Raw genomic sequence first — 12,816 nt, 5'->3', positions numbered from 1 at the left:
AAGACAGGTCTTTTTGGGAAATGATATTTAATTTTAGACATGTTGAGTTTGAGATGTCTCCAAGACATCCAGTTCAAAATGTCCAATAGGCAGGATTGGAGTTTAGGCGGGGAGACTGGGGCCATATGTGTAGATTCAGAAGTCATATGCATAGGGATGATAATGAAACCTTTGGAGGTGAGGTCACCATTAAGAGAGTTTAAAGAGAACAGAAGATTCAAGAAAGGACCAGGGAGGGATCCCCAAGATTAGGAGTCACGATTGGGATGATGATTCAGTAAAGGAAACTGAGACAGAATAGTGCACAGAGTGCCAGGCCTGGAGTCAAGAAGACTCATTTTCCTGAGTTCAAATCCTGTTTCAGACACGTACTAGCTGTGTGACCCTGGGCAAGTCACTTCATCCTTTTTGCCTCAGTTTCCTCATCTGTAAAATGAGCTGGAGAGGGAAATGGTGAACCACTCCTGTATCTCTGCCAAAAAAGAAAACCAACCCAAATGGGGACACAAAGAGTCAGACACAACTGAAAAATGGCTGAACGGCAGACAAAAACTATATATCTATGTTAGAAATTTTCCTGGAGCAACTCCAGGTGGGGACAACAAGCTAAAGAGAGAAACTGATTTCTTGGTGTTAGATCCCTCACACTGAAACCAGTTCATATGAATTCAGAGTCTTGGATGACCTTGGGCCATGGGTTATATATTTATTATTTTTTACAAATTTTAAAAATTGATTTATTCCCTCCATCTATCCCTACCCCAAGAGTCATCACTTAAAAGAAAGAATCCAAAAGAGGAGGAAAAAGTTCAGCAAACCTAACCAACATACTGAAAAAGTCTGATTATATATATATATATATATTAATTATGACAATAAAGATTATTCAAAGGGAACATAAGTAGGCAAGAGAGAGGCAAACAAAACACTATGAGAGATTACTTTTGATCTTATTAATAAGTCAGCTATGGAAGGAAAGAGACCACAAGAGTGATGAGGTTTTGGGGAGAAACAGGCATAGGGCAGTGATCCTGAGGGTTAGTCATACTGCAAGGGGGAGTGGAACACTGCTTCTGGACAACACTCAGTTACATGCACACCTTACTTGGAAAAAAATTGGTGGTAGTTTCTCAATCTCTCATCTCATCTTCTCATCTGAAAGGATGTTATCAGTTTCTAGGAAAGTTTGGAGGCATCTGTCTACAGACCTGAGTCAGAGAAATAATGATGAGCGGGAAAGACTTGGGGGAGAACTCATTCTTCATGGACTTTCCAAACCTCTGGGGGAGAAGATAAGTCTTGAAATACTTAGCCCACAGAAAGATGTATCCTTATCCCAGCCACTGGGGAGCACTCCTGTAGGGGAATTCTCAGTCTCTGAGCTGATGCCAACTGGGGATATGTCATGATGATCACAAGATGTTGGTAACAGACAAGACAGTCTTATTATAACGTGGTTCATGATCACACATATTTAGATATACCACAGGTCAAGCCAGATTACCTCCCACTTTGCCCAGTGTAACCAATTATGTGTAATGAGAACCTGACATAACAGCTAGCTTCTCACACAGGTAGGTGTTAAGTGTTACATTAATGTGAATTGTAATAATTACCTTTAAGTCCTTTTTTTTAAAAACACATATGGAAGTATTTGACAAATGGTACTCAACAAGTATTTGTTAGGCACTTACTGTGTGCCAGACACTGTGCTAGGCACTGAGGTCATGAAGACTAAAGTTTGTTATTGTTGTTTGTCCTGCTTTCTCAAAGAGGACTAATGATACCAGGAGGGTGATATCTTGACTTGAGGGTAAATTGGATTTAAGTGAGGCAGGGCTGTTCGAGGTCATCAGCCTCACCCTCTCCTCCAGAGTTATCTGAGTTCAGTGGCAACACATATGTCGGGATGACTGGTGATGGCCCAGGATGCAGTAAGAGACCTTGGCCTTTTAAACTAAGGTCTTTCCCAGGTCTCAGTTTGTCTAAAACAATGCCCATTCTGTAATTAAAGGGCAGGTAAGAAGTGAGGCAAAAGATGGTCTAGTTTGTGTTCATCAAAGACGAAAGGAAAACCATCTATGCCCCCTAGGAATTTATAGGCTGTGTCCAGGTTGGATATTAACCTTAATCCCAGATTTCCAAACTATACTGCCTCATTCTGGAACTTCCCTCAGTGCCAGGGAACTCCTCAACTGGAACAGCCAACCATGCCTACAACATTTTCAAGCTGGAACACCCCTCGGTGAGACCTGCCTCCTTCACTCGTTGGTGAGTTCTTCCTGGAGGCTCCATTTTGTGGAAGGGCCCAGGATGGCCTTCATTCCTCTACCAGCCCTTTGCTAGCTTCCAGACTTCCAAACTATTCCCCCTTCCTGAATGCCTTCCCTCTCCCTCTGCTTTTGAGTCTTGTTTTGTGTGTTGTCTATCCCCATTAGAATGCAAGTTTACTCCCTGAAAGCCAGGTTGTCTTTCTTTTTTCTTGTGTTTTTTATTTGTAGCTTCAGCAATTAGTGGACACATAATGAGCCTGCCACATAATGAATGCTTAATAAACGCTGCTTTCCTTTCTTCTTTAACCCATCCATTTCTGTTCATCCTGCATGACTCTTGTCCATCCCCTCTCAGAAGTTTGCCACAAAGGATTCATTAAACCTTCTATGGGCCTTTCTCAGTTTCTCTTGACGTCATCGAAGATACAAATGGAACACAGGGATTGTCTGATACTTGTCTCTGCCTCTTGCCTTCTTTTTTGCTCATATGTATGGTTGTGGGTCAGGTAGACCTGACTCTGGCCAGTCAAGTGGTTCAGGTTTGGAACTAGAATGAAATGAGACCCATGTAGACCATCAAATAGTTAGCAACAAGAAGTTTACCCAGCTAGAGCATGGAAAGAATATTCAATAACAATACAGTCCTGGTTCAGGTAGATAGATTCAGGTAGATCATCTCTATAAGAAAATGTTTTAGATCAACAGGGAGTGTTGGATCAAATGAGTGTGGTGGCTTCCCCAGCAGTGGGGCATCTACCAAAAGTGGGATACGCTGACTTCTCATGGGTTGACCTTCTATGCTCCAGGTGGCCAGGAAGACACATCAGTGGATTAGATTCCTAGTTTCCTGGACCAAACAAGTTTTGGAGATATCTTTCCTGCTTTTTACAGAAAAACTAGTCTAGTCCAGATGGGGCTATTAGTCCTGCCACACATGTGGCCGATGACGACCTATACTCCCTTCTGCTTTGTAATTTTTTTTTATAATGTGTTTCAGCCTACTCATGCGCATCATGAGCCTTGCCATTATCCCATAGGTCACCTTTAACTTCGATTCTTCAGAGATTGTAGTGTTCCTTGGCTTGTAGCAATACAACAATGTGAGAAGAATATTGTGCTTTATGTAAGGGAAGGGGAATGCAAGGGAGCAAACATGTATTAGGCAATTACTATGTGCTGGGTACGGTGCTAAGCACTTTACAAATATTTGACCAATCTTCCATCCCAGAAGTCCCAGGATGTAATCATACGGTATTAAACTAACTATAATTATGATGTGTGACCCCCCTCTCTCTGATGGAATTAAAGGGAATAACCTCATTGGGTTAGCATGAATTAGGCATGTCTTTACAGGACTTTAAATAACTAAACCCTAAAAACAGCCTTTAAGTTTGAGTTATTATTATTATTAGTTTTACATTTCAACAACATTTTAAGGATAGAGACTGGTGAGTGGATAGAGACTTCGGGAATGGGCCATCTAATTCACCAGTGCAGTGGCATTGGGATGATGATAATCTATACTTAAATATTCCAAGGAACTGTGATCTTCTCCGTGTGGCTGCTCTCCTCACCAACGCAGATCACAATTTCTCCATACTTGGGTATGAATTTCTTTAACCAAAAATATTCATCACCTGCTGGCCAAGGCTTTTGGCACTCTGTCATCTGAGGACCAGCCTATAGAAATTAATTGTCAAATCTCTACTCAAAGCCTTTTTAAATTGGTAAGATCCACTAAAGCTTGCACTTTATTGATTTGGTTTTAATAATTCAGGGTTAGCTTCATGCTGTGTGAAGTATGACTCAGAGTAATTGGGGTAACTCACACTAGACAGTTTCCAAAGCATGGTCTTCAGAACAATTCCATAAAGTTGGTATTATTATTCCCATTTTAAAGATAGAAATAACTAAAGTTCAGGGGGTTTCTCCCATACTCATATATGGTTTACCCGAATCCTCTTTCCTTTCCTCTGGCTCCTTTTCTTTTTTTTTTTTTTTTAGGTCCATGCTAGTCTCTTTTCACAGTTTCATTTCTATTCCTGTCTGAATTCTGAGGTCAAGTTGGTTGGTTGGGCCAGTAAACTGGGAGGCACTTGGTAGGAAAATATTTAAGCATAAGAGGCATGCCCCACCTAGGACAGTCTGAGAAGAGAACTCTGGGTCAAGGGACTGGGGAGCAGCAAATTATTTCCAGAAGTAGGGGTTTGTACTCAGGTATATGATTAGGAGAGGTTTGGAGATAGTGGAGTCATTAGAGGTCAGAGAGTCCAGAAGTGGGTCACAGGCTGAGGCCAGAGCTGCTGGGTACCCAGACTCCTCATGGCAGGTTCCAGGGGTTTGTATGTGATTGTGGACCAGGAGAGAGAAGACCTGGGATCTAGTCCTGCTCTCCCTCTTCCCAAAACTGGCTGTGTGACCTCAGTTTTCTCCTCTCTATCAGAGGAGTCAAACTCCAAGCAGCCCACAAAACTCCCAAGTGCAGCCAAACTAGATTAAGATGTGTGAAATGTTTAAGAAAATAAAGATACAATACGCACAGGTATATTAATCTGTAGTTTTCTAAGACAATATGTGAGTGCAGGGGTCTGTTTCTTTTTGAGTTTGACCCCACTGTTTCAGAAGCTATAAAGAGGACTTTGTTATCTGAGGGTTTGTGGTTTAGGAAGGCTTGATGCAAGAGGTGGAGACTTGAGTTGGGCCTTGAGAGGAGAGGAAGTAGATAGATGAAGAGGAGAGGCCGGGGACGTGATGTAAGTATTGAATATGCATCGAAGCAGGCAGACATGGGACGTATTGGATAGAGTAAGGTTTCATAGGCATATGATATGATGGTAACCTCTGCTTAAAATACTTAAATATTCTAAGCAACTGTGGTCTCTCTATACTTTTGTAGAGAGTTTTATGAATTTCTTTAACCAAAAATATTCATCACCCGATGGCCAAGCCTTTTAGCACTCAGTCATCTGAAGACCACCCTAATTGTCCAACAATTCCTCAAAACCTTTTTAGCCTGGTAGGATCCATTAAAGCTTACACTTCACTGTCTTGGCTTCAAGAATTCAGGGTTACCTTCACGCTGGGTGAGGCAAAATTCAAAGTAATTGTGATGACTCACATTCGACAGTTTCCAAATCATGGTCTTCAGAACAATTCTGTAAGGTTGGTAGGACAGGTGTTATTCTTCCCACTTTATAGATGGAAATAGCTGAAATTCAGGGGGTATCTCCCCTACTCAGGTATGGTTTACCCAAATCTCTCTTCCCTTTCCTTTGGCTCCTATCCTACATGCAAAGGCATAGTGTGTGATACTGTTCTATCTCTCCTCCCCACAACCTTTAAGCCTTGCCTATGATAGGGTCTGGTTCTTGACTTACCATAAAATAAACCACTGAAGACCATGGAGGGTGTAATTTTCTGGCATTAAAAACCATATATTTCAAATTAGTGTGAATACTGCCTCTTTCCACTGATAAAGATTGTAGTCCTGATGTAATTCCTCATTCAGAATGATTTTTGTTAGTCTTTCTGAAATTTACTTTTTTTCAATTAACAAGCATTTATTTTTTCTCTCTCTCACCTTCCCCCATCATTGGGGGCGGGGGGCGGGAAGAGAAAAACAAAACCCTTATAACAAATATGCAGAGTCAAGCAAAACAAGTTCCCCCATTGGCCATGTCCAAAAATATATGTCTCATTCTGTGCCCTTGAGTCTGACACCACTCTGTGACGGGGCGGGTAGTATGTTTCATCATTAATCCTCTGGAATTGTGGTTGTCCACCTGTTAGTGTCTTTCTAGTTCCCCTATAGAGGATCCACTGATGTTCTTCCTTTGGTCCTTTTAGGAATAATTATAGCTAGCACTTAGACAGCACTTTAAGGTTTACAAAGTGCTTTAGGACCATTCAGGTGCTATTATTATCCTATTTTACAGATAAGAAAACTGAGGAAGGCAGAGGTTAAAGTGATTTGCCTAGGGCTATATAAGTAGTAAGTGCCTGAGAGCATATCTGAACTTGGGTCTCCCTCCACTCGATCCAATGTGCCTTTTGGTCCTAGTGTTCCCTTAAAAGTATGTGCATTGGGGCAGCTAGGTGGTGCAGTGAATAGAGCACCGGCCCTGGAGTCAGGAGGACCTGAGTTCAAATCCGGCCTCAGACACTTGACACACTTACTAGCTGTGTGACCTTGGGCAAGTCACTTAACCCCAATTGCCCTGCCTTCCCCCCTGCAAAAAAAATGAATAAAAGTATGTGCATTTACAAAAACTAATATTTAAGTGTCTCTTCTACTCCTTTATGTTTCTCTCCGTAGGCAACTGTCTATATGGCCTACTCTTAGTCCCAGATTAAATGTTGGGGAACAATAAACAAATTTTCTGGTTAAAATAGAGGATTCACGCAGGGAAGCAATGTGAAATAAGGCCAGAAAGGTAGCTTTGGAGTCAGATTGTCATGGCAGGGAGGGAAGCCCTTGGATGCCAGGAGTGCATAGGTAATAAGGAACTACTGAAGATTTTAAAATAAGCACATCTATGTGCATTCCTATGCATAGGCAAGTCAAACCACCATTACCACCACCTTGACCACCATCTCTCCTCAGACCCTGATGAAGACAGCCCAGGACTCTGAACCCAAGAGCCTCGAGGATAGCAATGCTTCCAGCCCAGTACCCTCTCTGCCATCATCCTAGGCAGCAGCCCCTGTGAGGAGCAGCCTAGCATACACCCACTGCTTCTGTGGGTGCTGTAGCCACAGCTACTGAAGACCCTAACAAGAAAGTGCTTTCCATTAAATCCTCGGCACTGTCAGGTGGTTCAACACAGAAACTGATACGATTTTGCCAGCTGTTTGTCCTTTATTTCAAAGAGAACCAATGACGTTGTGAGGTGATGTCTTGACTTGTGCGTAAACTGAATTTAAGTGAGGCAGAGCTGCACAAAATCGTCAGCCTCACTGTCTCTTCCAGAGTCGTCTAAGTTCAGGGGCAGGACGAAAGTCAGGAGTATTGGTGATGGCCCAGGGTGCAGTGCATGACCCTGGTGTCTTCCATGTTTGACCAAGCTCTACAGCACCTACTTAGCCACCTTCATGGCCATTGGAAGAAATTGTTCTCTTCTGCCCATTCTACTGGGCGAAGTCTTCACATGCCTAGGGCAGATACACCCTTTAACTCACTGCTGGGTTTGAGGCCTGTTGGTTACCTTCAGCCTAGTTTAGCTTGTCTGCTGATATGATTTACCGGGATGTGGCGGTTTCTTGGAGCTGTGAGAGTTGGGTGAAAGTGGACACCAAGTCCTTCTTGAACATCGAATACACCCCATTTTACCAGTGGAAATGCCATGAAAGCAGATGATGCTACTATACCCAAGGACCATGGGGCCTTTCCATCTGATTTACAGCTGAAACCTTCCGTATGGGTTGTCTTCCTCATTAGAATTTGAGCTTCTTGAGGGCAGGACCTATCAACCTGTCTTTTCTATTTGTATTTTTAGTGCTTAGCACAAGGCTTTGTATATATAAGTAAGCATGTAATTAATTGATTCATATATGTGACAGGTGCAAAGAAGTGTTTTAGGAAGATTATTTCATGGGGGTTAACCTAAGACTGCCAATGCAAAATAGACTGCAGAGGAGAGAGACAGGGAGCCTATTGAAATGGGCCTGGTGTAGGGTAAAGAGATCCTGGGGTCAGAGGACGTCTGTGGGAATGGAGAATGGTGGATGGATGGTATTATTTCTACCTTAACATCTCCCACTCCCATCCTCCTCTCTGCTCCCACAGCTACCATCCTACATCAGCCTCTCATCCCTTCTCACCTGGATCATTTCAATGGCCTTTCCATTGGTCTCCCTGCCTCAAGCCTCCTCTCCAATCCATCCTTCCCACAGCTGCCAAAACAATTTTCATAAAGTGCAGATCTGACCGTGTCATCCCTTTACTCAGTACTATGACTCCCTAGGATCAAACTTCTCTGGCATTTAAAGTTCTGGACCCATTTTGTGTTTTCAGCCACATTATACATCACTTGCTTTCATATGCTCCATGGTACAACCACATCGTCCTACCTGGTGTCCCCCATCCATGACAGACAATTTCCTGCCTTCATCACTTTATGCAGATTTCCCCCCATGTTTGGAATGTGCTCCCAATTCACCGTTGCCTCTCAGCATCCTGGGTTTCCTTCAAGATTCAGCTCAAGTACCCACCTTCTGCAGGAGCTGGGAAGAGGGAGGTGGGGGTTTGTACCCTCCTCTTCAAAGTTACTTTGGATCTGCTTTATATATACAGGGTGTATATACTCTGTATATACAGGGTGTTCTAAAAATCTTAGTTCAATTTTAAATTATTAAACAATAACTTAATTATTAATATTAATATTAAATAGCTTAATTGTTAGATAACAATTAAGATTTTATGGTTATTAAATAAAATTTAAAATTATTAATACTTTTAAGTCACTAAACAACTTTATCAATGTTAAACAAAACAATTATTAATATTAATATTAAACACAACTTAATCATTAACATTAATATTAAATAATAATTTAAAACAACTAAGACTTTTGTAACATCCTGTACATAAAGTATACACAGTAACCTTGAAGAGAAGGCAGTAACAGTTGGGTGAGTTAAAGTTATTTTTTTTTTTTGTGGCAGTTAGGTGGTGAAACAGAGCACTAGGCTTGAAGTCAGGAAGACCTGAGTTCAAATATGGCCTCAGACACATACTAGCTGTGTGACCCTGGGCAAGTCACTTCACCCTATTTGCCTCAGTTTCCTCATCTGTAAAGAGGAGAAGGAAATGGTAAACCACTCCAGTATCTCTGCCAAGAAAACCCCACAGGGGTCATGTAGAGTTGGATACAACTGAACAAAACATACTTACATTTTATATTTATATGTATTCATGCATATGTAGATGTGCATATAGGTATATGTATATATGTGTATATTTATATATACATATTTGTATATATGTATATGTATACATATGTGTGTATATATATACACATACATACACACACGTACATATATGTGTGTCTCCCCTGATGGAACGTAAGTTCCTTGGGGGCAGCAACTGATTTTTGTCTTTGTGTCTCCAGCACCTAGTATGTCTAGCATGCCTCAGTACCTGTTGATCGATTGACGCAAGACAAATTCTAAAGAAAGAATACTTCTACTCAAGAGAATGGAAAATCAATGTTGCCCCCCCCAAGAGAATGGAAAATCAATGTTGCCCCCCCCAATCTGTTTTTGGCCCAGCTTACTAATCATAAGAGGTAATGGAAAAACCCTAAGTACTGTGAGAAATGAATATATCTCTCTTATATTTAATAACTAATTATTGTATTAGATCCAGTTTTCTCCTTTCTACTTCCTCATCCAGAAACCAGCCAATGTGGGAAACCTCTCTTAAAAATTTACCCAGGTCGAGATCTAATCTGACAGTAAAAGAAAGTTTGGGCTAATGGGTGTATTCCTGCCCATTTTGTTTGCTCAGATAGGTCTGGGAAGATGTTGATTCTTCCTATTATCAAGTCAGGGGATGTGGAAATTGATGTCTTTTTAAACAAGATTTGAGTGACCTAAGTCAAGTACCCCAAAATAGCCCACTTAGGCACCCCTCTGGAATACCTACTCTTCAAAGGGCTGTGAGCCCATGTATTGGGCCTTTGATTTAAGGGAGACAGCCAAATGACCATCCTTTTATTAATAACTTATTGGCCTTATCAATAGAATGGTTAAATTACCCAGAAACTATGTTTCTCAAATCTTTTTAATTGTCACAGTACTAAGATCTTTCTTCTACCCTCCACTTTGCACAGGGTCCTCTTGCTTAGTCAGAGGTGAGGAGTCTTCCCTGATTCCTGATCAGATGTCATGAGTGACAAGTAAATGGGGAGTTTGCTTCTGTTCTTTTCCGCTATTTTTTGCCAGAATCGTATATTCTAGCTCTTATGAGTGGTGCATTCCCCACCCTGCCCTGCAGCCCTCGGCAGATAAGATCAGAGAAGATGTAACTCTTGCTTTCATGCTCCCACTTCTAAGAACATGGATCATAAAAGGTGTATTTCTCCCATAGAAGAGGATGTTCCTGAGCATAGTTTCTGCTAACCTTGGGGGCCCCAGATGTGTTTCCAGGGAACCTATTGAATAATCTGGCTCACCTGGGGAGTTCATGCCCAGGTTTTAGCTCTTTACTAACTAGATGTACGACAATGGAAAATCCCATCTCTGCTCAGTACCTAACTTCTTCATCCATAATCTGATGGGGTTTCGTGGGACATCTCTAAGGGCCCTTCCAGTTCTGACACTCTAAAAAGTGTTTCTAAAAGTGACAAATATAAGAAGCCAGATTTCTTCCTGACAAGGACTGTTTATTTAACCCTGCTCTGCTCAGAGGCCTGAGAAAATCTGTTGGCCTCAGGAAAGGTTAGGAGGCTAGTGAAGGGAAATCTTTTGTCAGAGCACATTAGTCAGTCAACAAGCATTTATTAAGCACCTACTATGTGCCAACTGCTGTGCTTAGTTAGAAAGGCAAAAAACAGTCTCCTTTCCCAGGGCATTCATAGTCTAATGTAGCAGCATTTATGTTTCCTCTTTTTAATGCTATCTTACCCCGGCCCAGGAAGTTGTCCACAAACCCCCTATTTTTAGCATTTCCTCTAATGTATTTTTAAGTATTTACTTATTTATTTTTGTGCCATGGACCCCTTGAACAGTCTGGCGAAGCCTGTGAACCTCTTGTAAGAATTATGTTTTTAAATGCATAGATTAAATATAGGATTATAAAGGAAACCAAATATATTGAACTAAAGCTACAACTCCCCCTCTTCCCCAGACCCCCACCTGCCCCACTCAACAAACTTCAGGTTAAGCACCTTGCTCTAATTCCTGTTTGGGAGGTGGTGGGCAAGGGCAGGGAGGGCCCAGGAGGGAGGCCAGTGGGCCTCTGGGGGCCTTTCAGATATAAACACGACGGTTGTCAAAGCAGTAACTCCGAGCGGCTGAGGCTGGGCCCCTGGGGTTCCCAATTCAAAGCTTCACTGGGAGGATGAGCCAAGTGTCAGCAGCAGGGAAGCTGAGAGTCAGGTCCCAGCAGGGGATTCTCCCAGGCTTGGCACTGCTAGTTGGGGAACACACACATGAAGCCATGGGTACACACCTGGGAAGGGGAAAGATTGCACTGGCCCCACCACTAAGGCGCCCCAATGGACAGGAAGGGGACCAAGGTTTCAGTGCCGAGGGAGCCTTTCCCTGGCATCAGAGTCCCCAGGGAGGCACGGGCTTAGCTTGTCTCTGGTGACCCGTGCGCCTTCACACAAGGCAGTAAAAGAGCAGGGCTAAATTCTTTAATAACTCGCACTTAAATATTACTTTATAAACATTATGTCGTTTGGTCCTCCTAACAACATGAGATGATATATGAGATGATTATCTTTATTTTACAGATGTGGGAACAGAGTCAGACTGAAATGAAGTTACTTGGCCAGGGTCACCCAACTAGCACAATCATTACATCGTAATGTCCTTGAGGGCAGGTACTGTCTTTTGCTTCCGTCTTGTATCCCCAGCCCTTAGCACAGTGCCTGGCACATAGTAGGTACTTAATAAATGTTTACTGAATTGAACAGAAAATGTTTGAGGTTGTAAATTTGAAGTCAGGTCAGCTAGCTCCAGGTCCAGCTCTCTATCCACTGCTCTATGACTTTAAGCCACTGTGAGATGCTTTAACATCCGGCTGGACAGACCCCAGCTTCGGAAGGGACCCTCCGGGTTGGATCCCAACTAAGACCTTTCTGGTTATGTCCCCAGAGGCATCCCTGGTCCAACCCAGTCCGACCTCTGTTAACCACCCGAGGGTGGAAAATGGGGCTCCTCCCCTGCCTCAAGGGAGACTCTAGTCTCTGGATGGCTGGAGGCTGCCCCCCTGTCCAGCTCGGTCAGGGGTGGGGAAGAGGAGGAGGAAAGGAACAAGGGAGGGGGAGGCAAGAGGGAAGGGCGAGGACGGGGAGGAAAGAGAAGGGAAGAAGAGGAAGGAAGAAAAGGGCGGAGGGAGAAGGAAGAGGAGGGAGGGAGCGAGGAAGGGAGGGGAGGAGAGAAGAGGAAGAGGAGGGAGGGAGGAAGGAGGACGAGGAAGGCAAGGGGAGGAGAAAAGGAGGAAGAAAAGGAGGGAGGGACGAAGATAACGGGAGGAAGAAGGGGGAGAGGAGGGGAGAAGGAAAGGGGGAAGAGAAAAGGAGGAGGGAGGACAAGAGAGGGGGGAGGAGGAGGGGAAAGAAGGAGGAGGAAGGGGGGAAAAGGAGGTGGAGAAAGGGGGAAAGAGTGGGGAGGAGGAAGAAAGAGGAAGGAGAGGAGGGAGGGAGAAGGAGGAGGAAGAGGAAGGGAAGAGGAGCGAGGGGGGGGGAAGAAAGGAGGAAGAAGAGGAGGGAGGAGGGGGAAGGGGGGATATGGAGGAGGAAGGGGGGAAATGGAGGAGGAGGGGGGGGAAATGGAGGAGGAGGAGGGGAAGATGGAGAAGGAGGGGGGGGAGATG

This window comes from Trichosurus vulpecula, chromosome 6, assembly GCF_011100635.1.
Source record: "Trichosurus vulpecula isolate mTriVul1 chromosome 6, mTriVul1.pri, whole genome shotgun sequence".
NCBI lineage: Eukaryota > Metazoa > Chordata > Mammalia > Diprotodontia > Phalangeridae > Trichosurus > Trichosurus vulpecula.
The sequence above is the reverse complement of the archived record's forward strand: the minus strand, read 5'-3'. Positions refer to the sequence as shown.